Genomic DNA, 10,657 nt, shown 5'->3' on the forward strand with positions numbered 1-10,657 from the left:
GGTTTTCCTTATAAACCCTTGTGCTATTTTAAGGTGGATTTTTCTAAAGTATGAGAGATAAGTATGGGAGTAGTATTTAGCACCGAGTTGGGTATGATTCCCAGGTATCATGCTTCAGAACTACGCTCCACCATAGGTTTTAGTGCCCATAGTAGGATAAGTTAGTGATCACTTAAGATAAGGTTCTATTCTGATGGCAAGCGTAGAACAAATCTCCTGAATGTGGGTAAAATATTAGACTCCATGACAGCACACGTGGTTTATGTCGGTTAGAAGAAACTCCCAATAGAAAGAGTAAAAGTATAGCTTCTAGAACTAAGTATGATGGCTTACAAAGACTGTTTTTATGCTCTATTACATAATGTATATATTTTACAGCTTTTTCTTTACTCAGGCCAAGGTGAGTCATTCACCCTTAGCATGCATTCTTTAAAAGTTATATGCATATTTGGTTACTGCGTTTACTTGTGTATTCACCCCCACATGCTCAGTACATGCTAAACGTACCACTCCACATATACGTCTATTTGCTACATTATCTTATAATGTAGGTTTGGGTGCTCAGTTCCAGCAGTGTGATTGACTGCGTTCATCTCTATCTACATCCCAACATTGGTGAGTCCTCATAAAGTGGGGACCCAATTATTCAGATTTCCATCTTTTTAAGGTAGTTTTTCAGTTATTTTCAGTCAGTTTGAGTCAGCTGGGTGTCTTTTCTTGTGGCTCTCTAGTTAGTAGTAATAGAGGCTTGCTCAAATCTTAGATATATTTCAAATTTTAAGTGTTGGTTTACCAGATTTCTAAGTTAAATGTTTTCAAATATTATGTTCAGTTAAATTTAGCATGGTTTAGATAGTAATTCAGTATTCCAATGTTATCATATGTTTAGATTATGTTTGTTTGAGTTTCAGAACTTGTAGAAGGCTTACAGGGTTAGCTTGGGGCTGCTCATAGTCCCGAGCAACATTTGACATCTCGGGACATGTTTTAGAGGCATTACAATCAAGATGACCAATTAGGGTCTTGAATTAAAATTAATGATCTTATTTAACATTATTTGACTTATTATTATCATGATGCCCAAGTGGGGGGCCTGAATTGATATTATTGGCCTTATTGATCATTTTTAGCCTTATTATTATTGTTATATACTAGTGGGGGATTGGATTGATATTACTGGCCTTATGAGAGTTATTTCCCTTATCATTATTGTGATGCCCAACTGGAGGCTTGAATTAATATTATTGGCCTTATTGAGCATTATTTGTCTTATCATTATCATGATGCCTAAGTTTGTGATATTTCATCTTTTGATGGAATATTTTACATCTTTTTCAAAGAGATAATTATACATTTTCAAGCAACTGGTGTTGTATTTGATCTTGGATTTTAGTGTTTTCAGGTCAATGACTTAGTTGAAGAAGTAAGTTAGAAAACCAACAGAAAAAAGACACTGACAGTCAAACTGATGGACCATCAACCATGTAATGGACCGTTAGAGTGTCCGTTAAAGCTAAACAAAATTGACAGAGTAGATGAACCAAGTGACAATCCAAGTGATGGACTATCAGACCTCTGATGGGACATCAACTTGGCCTTTAGACTAAGATAGAAGGTGGTTCTTTGATTGATCAAGCAATGGTCCATGTGATGGACCATCAGACCAGTGACGACTCATCAACATGACTTTCAGACCTTAAACAAAGTGAAGCTTCTTGAGACTTTCAGCGACGGTCCAAATGACGGACCATCAGGCCACTAATAGACTGTCAACTTGGCCATCAACTATGATGTAGAAATGCTGAGTTCAAATTTTAAATCTCAGTACCTTGGAGCATATAAATACCCAGTCTAGGTTTATATTAGACATCTTTCATTCATCTATTATTCACTTTTCAACTTCTGAACATCTTGTAATTCATTATTCTCTGAGAAATAGCTGAAATAATAGATCCAAATATTTTTCCATAAATCTTCTTTGAAGATCAAGGAGAACAATTCTGGAAACTTTTGTAAGTTATTCTTTGAATTAATTTATGAACAAAACAATGTTTTCTTCTTCTTCTTTGGAGATATGTGGCTAAAACTCTCATAACTAGGGTTATGGGAGCCTTGATGTGATTAGTTGTTCTGGGTTGTGGGATTGTGTGAATTCAGTAAAAAATTACAATTTCATAAACTCTTCTTCATTATAATGATATTTCTTGGTTGCAACCTTGAAGGGTGAGCCCAAGAACACCACTTGTTTGAATAGAAATAGTTGTGTTGGGAATAGAAGATACTTACTATAATCTCAAAGACTTTACCCTTTGGGTTAAGGATTTATGCCTTAATAGGATCAACCTACTTTAAGCTTGAAAGAATTAAAAGGTAATCATTTATTAAGGTTGAGAACAAATAGATGAACTTTAGAGTTCAACGATTCTTGAAATTGGAATTTATTACGTATGAATTCAGGATAAACCACAATCGTGACTCCTACAACATCTTGATGAACATAATCCTATTTTTCTATTCTCATTGAATTAAACATTACAAGCATATTTATTAGTTGAAATGCGGTCTACTAAAATTCTACGTCACTGTTAACAAACAACACCCCTTCGACACCTCGGAACCTTTGATCAAATGTTCATTAATAATCATAATGCTTAATTTATGCAGTATTTCCTATGGGATTCGACCCCAACCTAGTTGGGTTCTATATTTGACAATGACATCTTACATTTTCATAAGAAATTTGTAATTGGGGCATATCAAATTTTAGCGCCGTTGCTGGGGAATATGATTGTCAATTAAGATTATGAGTGTTAATTGATGTTTGGTCAAGTTTCCTAAATTTAATTTTATTTGTTTTTTTTGTTCTTCGTAGGATCATTGTTGTGTATGACAAGTACAAGGAGGTCAAGAAAACCATTATTACCTTTCCACCCAGAACCTCATCTTATTGGGAGAATGACTGATTAACAAGAAGTAGATAGACTAGCCGACTTGGCTAGAGATTAGCTGAATCAACAGAATGATAGTCAACCAGTGTGTCATCCTAATCTAGATGACGAGGACTTGAGAGATGATGATTTATTAAATTCGGCTAAGAAAAGATGTGTAGAGGATGTGGCTGCACCTGTGAACTAAAATACGAATAGAAATTGCCCTTTCAGAGCAAAACCAGATTATCAAGATATGCAATTTGATCTTGAGGAGGATGAGGATGATAAAGATAGAGTAGGTGCAACTGGAATTATTATTCCTCCATGTGCAACTGGAATTATTATTTCTCCACCATTGTCAGCCGTATCTAAGTTCAACATCATGAGCACCATAATTCAACTACTTCATCTAAAGGGGCTATTCAGTGGATTCTCGAGTGATGATCTGAATATGCACTTGGTGAACTTTGTCACTATTTTCAAGTTTTTTGATAGCCCAGGAGTAGGGTAGAATGCTGTCTGTCTGCGCTTATTCCCATTGTCTCTGTCTGGGGAGGCAACACTATGGCTTAATGGGTTAACTTTTGATTCTATAACAAACTGGAAGTGGTTGAAAAGAGCTTTCTTAGAAAGGTTCTCTCCGCTATCCAAGATGTTACAGTTCAGGGATGAGATTAGTAACTTCAGGCAGCTTCTGACTGAGGCTCTTCATGAGATATGGGAGAGTTTTAAGAATAAGTTAATGCATTTTCCCAATCATAAAATAACTGACATTTATTTAGTGGAGACTCTGTATGTGGAGTATTTATGGATCTTACCTTTCTGGAAGCTTCTGAAATGCTTGATAAGATGACTAAACAGAGTAGATCTTGGCATACCAAGGATTCTGATGTAGCAAGCTCTACTATGTCTAGTGGTATATTTGTGGAGCAACACCAAAAAAAGGTAGAGTACGACCAAGATATGGCGCACATTAAGACCAGATAGATTTTATTACTAAGCATTTGCTATCTGGGAAGAATAAAAAGGTGAAAGCCATGGGTTCACAAAGTAGAGCTGAATTCTATTCTGAGGAGGAGTCTAATTATCTGAACAACCAGGGGGGATTCCAAGGCAATAACCAAGGGAATCAAGGTCTAACATACTGTGATAAATCAGGTTATAGAGATCGTGACCAAGGGAACTAGAAAAATAAAAATGATAGGAGTGGATTGTATGTGCCTCCTAGAAGTCGTGATAATGCTACTACTAGTTTGGATAAAATATCCATGGAGGACATGATAGAAAAGTTGTTGAGTGGGGTGGAGGCAAACAATGCTAGTGTAACAACGATGAAGAGTGATTTATCTTCTATGAGTCAGTTAGTGGATTCACATTCAACCTCTATAAAATAGATGGAGCAACAAATGAACCAACTTTCGGAGGCATTTAATCAGCGGAAGAGTGGTACATTTCCGAGTGACATGGTGAAAAACCCTTAGAATGATGGGTCTTGTATAGAGATTACCAGCCACAGTGTTAAAGTATTACCTGGCCCTTCTTTAGGAAAATCTATAAGTGATGATATGGTAGAGTTGCATGATGAAGCTGAAGAAAACCATCCAGTGGAGTCTGAGAAGCTGGATAGTGATAATACTCCATCTACCCATCAACATCCCAATGAGCTAGATAAAGATAAGGGAAATGATGGAGAAGTAGTGGTTAAAGTAATGCCAAAACCACTCCCTCTATTCCCTCATCAATTTAAGAAAAAGGTAGATGATACTAAGTTTAACAAGTTCATGGCAATGCTGAAATAGTTAATTGTGAATGTTCCATTGGTGGAGGTACTATAACAAATGCCTGGGTATACTAAATTCATGAAGGACCTTGTCACAAAGAAAAGGACGGTGAGCTATGAACCAGTGGACAATCTCCCCCATTGTAGTGCCACATCAACAAGATCCTTAGTGCAAAAAAAAATGGATCCTGGAGCATTTACCATCCCGTGTACTATTAAATCATTAGATTTTGCAAATGCCCTGTGTGATCTTGTGGTGAGTATTAATCTGATGCCACTAGCAGTCTATAAGAAATTAGGTTTGGGAGATCCCACATCTACTAACATGAGGCTTATGATGGCAGACAAATCAGTGAAGCGGGCCGTTGCTGTATTACATGATGTGCATATGAAGGTGGAAAATTTTATCTTCCATATTGATTTTATGATCCTGGATTGAGAGGAGGATTTCGAGGTACCCATAATCTTGGGTAGACCTTTTCTTACAACTGGGAGTGTGTTGATTGACTTGTGGGCAAATGAGCTACAATTTAGATTCAATGATGAGATCGTCCAATTTGATGTCTTCCACTAAATAAAGCAACACAAAGAGTTGAGTGTATTCTCCATTGTTGATGTTTATTATGAAGATGAGCAAAAGGTGTAGATCGAGGAGAAATTTGCTATTAAAAATTTGACTGCAGTCTTGATGAACTTTGATGGTGAAGGTATTGAAGAATTTAAGGAGATAGTATGTGGCCTGATGGGAATGGAATCATATTCATATACTCCCAAGAAGCTAGATTTAGACCTGAAAAATCTCCCAACACCACCAGCTAAACCATCTATTAGAGAGCCACCGGTGTTTGAGTTGAAGGAGTTACCGAGCCATCTACGGTATGTGTTTCTAGACAGTAGAAACATATTGCCTGTGATTATTGCAGTAGATTTGGGTGAGCAGCAGGTTTAAGCACTTATTTCTATTCTTAGTAGATACAAAAGGGATATAGGATGGACTATTGCCGGTATTATTGGTATCCTTCTGGGTATATGCACTCCAAAAATTCAGCATGAGGAAGATTGTACAACAAAAATTTAGAATCAATGCAAATTAAACCCACTAATGGAGAAAGTGGTTAAAAAGGAGATCATTAAATGGCTTAACGTAGGGGTGGTGTACCCCAACTCTGACAGCAAGTGGGTGAGTCCCGTGCAATATTTTCCCAAGAAAGGGGGCATGACTGTGGTAGCTAATGAGAAAAATGAGTTAATTCCACTTAGGCCAGTCACTGGGTGGAGAGTTTGTATGGATTATCAAAAGTTAAACTCGTGGACTATAAAGAATCATTTCCCAATGCCCTTTATGGATCAAATGCTTGTTCGCCTGGAAGGAAGGGGTAGGTATTGCTTTCTAGATGGATATTTGGGATATAACTAGATCTCAATTGCTCTCGAAGATCAGGAGAATTAAATATTCACGTGACAATATGGTACATTTTCATTCAAGAGGATGCCGTTTGGTCTATGTAATGCACCCGCTACTTTCCAACAGTGCATGATATCAATCTTCTCTGACATGGTTGAGGACACCTTAGAGGTGTTCATGGATGATTTCTCTGTGGTAGGGGATTCTTTTGAGTTATGTCTAGTAAACTTGAGTAAAGCACTGCAGAGGTGAGAGGAATTCAATCTAGTGGTGAATTAGGAGAAATGCCATTTCATGGTGAAGGAGGCCATTGCTTTTAACACCAAATTTCTGCTAAAGGGATTAAAGTTTATAGGGCAAAAGCAGAAGTGATAGAGAAATTAGCCCTTCCTATCTCTGTGAAGGGAGTGTGTAGTTTCTTGGGACATGCTAGATTTTATTGTCTATTTATTAAGGACTTCTCCAAAATTTCTAATCTACTATACAAATTGTTGTAGAAGGAAGCTAAGTTTGTATTTGATGATGATTGCAAGAAGGCACTTGATTACCTTTAGAAGAAGCTTATGGATTTCCCTGTCATTGTTGCTCCAGGCTGGTCTAAGCCTTTTGAAATCATGTGCAATGCAAGTGGAGTAGAACTTGAGGCTGTACTTGGCCAGAAGAAAGAAAAATTATTCCTCCCCATTTTCTATGTAAGAAAGGCATTAAATGGGGCGCAGAAGTTCTACACTGTTACTGAGAAGGAACTTCTCGCGGTTGTCTATGATTTTGAGAAGTTTCGTCCTTACCTGTTAGAAACCAAGGTAGTTGTTCATATACATCATGCTTCCTTGAGATATTTGATGGAAAAGAAGGATGCTAAACCAAGTTTAGTCAGATGGGTGCTACTTCTACAAGAGTTTTACTTTGAAGTCAAAGATAGGAAGGGATGCAAAAATCAGATCACAGACCATCTATCAAAACCCGAGGGAGATCAGAAAATCATGGATAAATACGAAATTGATGATGAATTCCCTGAAGAGCATATCCTTGCTACTGTGCTTGAAAGAGTACCTTGGTACGCGGACTTTGCCAACTATGTGGTAAGTTATCTTATTCTTGAAGATTTTTCTTGTCATCAGAAAAGAAAATTCCTCCATGATTCCAAAAGCTAGTTCTGGGATGAGCCATATCTATTCAAGTGGTGTACTGATAATATTATCAGAAGATGTGTCCTAGAAGTTGACATGTTGAACATTTTGGAAGCTTGCCATGCTTCACCAGTCGGGGTTCACCATGTGGGTGATTGTACCGCAATCAAAGTGCAACAAAGTGGCTTTTATTGGCCAATGTTGTTCAGGGATGCATATGAATTTGTGAAGAGATGCGACTAGTGTCAGAGGCAAGGGTCAATTTTGAAGCACCATGAGATACCCTTGAAAAAAATGCTAGAAGTTGTCTGGAGTATTGATTTCATGGGATCCTTCATCAGTTCCTATAGGTTGAAATACATATTGGTTGTTGTTGATTATGTATCCAAATGGGTAGAATTTGTTTGGTCTGGCTGACAACGAAGGGAAAAGAGTAGTTGCCTTTCTCAAAAAGAACATCTTCTCTCATTTTGGAGTACATCATACTATTATAAGCAATGGAGGATCTCATTTTTGTAACAAAGTATTTCGGGCTACCTCGGCAAAATATGGAGTTAAACAACATAAAGTAGAAACTCCTTATCACCCATAGACTAGTGGGCGAGTGGAGATTTTAAATTGGGAGATTAAGGCCATCCTAGCCAAAATAGTTAACACAAATAGGCAAGATTGGTCTCGAAAGCTTGATGATGCCTTGTAGGCATATTGGACTTCTTTCAAAACACCAATTAGCATGTCATCATACTAGTTAGTCTATGGAAAGGCATGCCACTTGCCGATTGATTTGGAACACATGGCATTGTGGCCACTCAAGAGACTGAATCTAAATTGGAATGAGGCAGTAGAGTTAAGATTCTTGAAGTTGAATAAGATGGATGAATTTCGTCTCAAGGCTTATGAAAGAGCAGACCTCTACAAATAAAAGATGAAGAGATACCACGATTGGAAGATTGAAAGAGGGACTTTTAAAAAGGCAAATAGGTGCTTCTCTTCAACTCCAGAATGAAACTCTTCCCAGGTAAACTTAAGTCAAACTGATCTAGCCCACTCAGAGTTAACCAAGTCTACCCTTTGGGAGTAGTCAAACTTGAAAATGAAGACAAGAGAGTCTTTAAGGTCAACAGGCAATAAGTCAAGATATATATTGGTCCAATGGATTCGGTTAAGTGTTTGGGTACAGTCTATATCGATGAAGTCTGAGTAATAGAGATGACTGAGTCATGCCACGATATTATATTAGGCGCTAGTGGGAGGAAACCCACAATGTGTTATTGTAAGCATAGTTAGATTTATTTATTTATTTTGGTGTAAGTTGATGTGTTTGTGAAGTGTACAGGACTGAGAATACAGAAAGACAAGATTTAATCCAGTTAAGAGAGGTTGACAGACTGCCAATGTTCGAATAGACCATCAGTGAAACCGTTAAAGCCAATACCAAATAATGGACATTTTAGATAAGGCCTGACAGCTAAGTTGACGAACCGTCACATGTTCGATGAACCGTCAAGGCCACTGTAAATATGCAGCTAAAAAATGGAAGTTCTATATATGAGTTGACGGACATGACGACGGGACGTTAATCATCCAACGAACCATCGCATTGACCATCACATAAATGCAGCATAAGTTGGTTTATGGTATGGTTTGATGGGAGAGTCGACAGACCGTCGAAGCACTAACGAACTGTTGGGTTGATCGTTAACATAACCTTAACTGTTAAAAGGTTAGGTTGGCTCAATTTAATCCCAATTAGGTTATATTGGTCTGATCCAAATGAATTTAAGTGATAAAAGGGAACGGTTATGTACGTGACCACCCTTTTCAAATCCTAAGACAATTTAAATTCTTCTGCATTCAAAGTATCAGGATCATTCATCTCTTCTTAGGATTCTCCCTCTTCCCCATTATATCCTATTAAAACAACCCTTTTATTCTCTCATTCTCATCACAAATCAAGTTAAGTCTCTCTCTGATAAAGCAATTTAGTAGCCATAGTATTTGTGAAAGTTTGCAAATTCAGAGTAGTGAAGAATCTACGAAGTCAAGGTATGATCACACCATTTATCTTCTTCTCAAAATGATGAATGTGATATGTGTAAGTTTTTAATGCTTGAAAGGAACTTCATCTTGTTTTGTTTTGCATTGTTGTGCTTTTGACTAAGTCAAACTCTGCTAAATGTTATTCTAGTGAAGTCTGAGTAACCCATGTACCAAAAATAAAAAAACTAATGTTTTGTTGTTGAATTAATGCAATTGTTGTGTGCATAATTTAGTACTATAATCCAGATGTTTGACAAATTGCCAAAGTGAAACCTAATGTTGAAAAGTCAAAGTGACGGCCAACTTGAAGGAACGTTGGACACCCGACAAACATCACCTTGACTGTTGGAAAGTGTCTGAAGGAATTGGTTACTGCTTTAGCCGAGATGGACAACCTGAAGGACCATCAAGGTGACCGTCGCAAGGCTACATGATAAAATGATTCACTGGTTAAGACTTGACGGTCAGGGCGATGAACTGTCATAGCTCTGATGGATCGTCAACCTACCCGTCAAGTCAAGCTTTTCATAAATCCTTTCTGATTTTGATCCAATTGTTTCTTGATTCCTTATTCAGGGAAATGGAATGCAAGCTAACCATAAGAAGAGGCAGTGGTAGTACTTAACACGAAAGGGGCAAAAAAGAGCCATCACTGAGTAAAGAGGCTCCGACTTTCAACACTCGACAAAGGGACAGGATGAATCAGGCACTCTCCCAGTCTAAAAAAGAGAGTGAGAGAATTATTTAGAGCACAAGTTTGAGCCCCAATGAGATAGGGGTTAACACATCAAACCCTGACCAAAGGTAGGTATCAAACACTGAGGATGCCAATATGGTCAAAAGAAAAGACCATAAAAAATGAGAAGCAATAAGGTGGAAGAATGAAGGAGCATAAGATAAGTATCTTGATGGACTCGAAGCAATATCAACTAGGCTAATAAAGAGGCCAATCTCCAAGGAGCACCAAATTGTAATGATTGAGTTGCATGAGTATCCAGAGCTAGAGCGACAATTTATTAAAAAAGAGTTAGCTGGGATGAACAAACCACTTGGGGCATACCAACCAAATCTTATGTGGGAGTTTTTACCAATTATTTAGAGCTGGTAGATTAAGACTGTCCCAAGGGAACATAAATTATAGACTTTCCCAATAGGGAGTCAGTTTCGGTAAGAGGTGTCACAATTGATATATTTGCCCACACGCTGAATAGGATGTTATTTGGTCCTGAATTGAAGCGTCGACTGCTGTACCAGAACTTGAACATCATATGACCATGACTTCCAACCAAAGCCCTTGGTTATCTAGGCTTTTCATTGATGAGGGTAAGCCATCCTAGGTGCTTAATCCCAAAGAGCGCATTCTAAGTCGTCC

The sequence above is a fragment of the Capsicum annuum genome, unplaced genomic scaffold, assembly GCF_002878395.1.
Source record: "Capsicum annuum cultivar UCD-10X-F1 unplaced genomic scaffold, UCD10Xv1.1 ctg82325, whole genome shotgun sequence".
Classification (NCBI taxonomy): domain Eukaryota; kingdom Viridiplantae; phylum Streptophyta; class Magnoliopsida; order Solanales; family Solanaceae; genus Capsicum; species Capsicum annuum.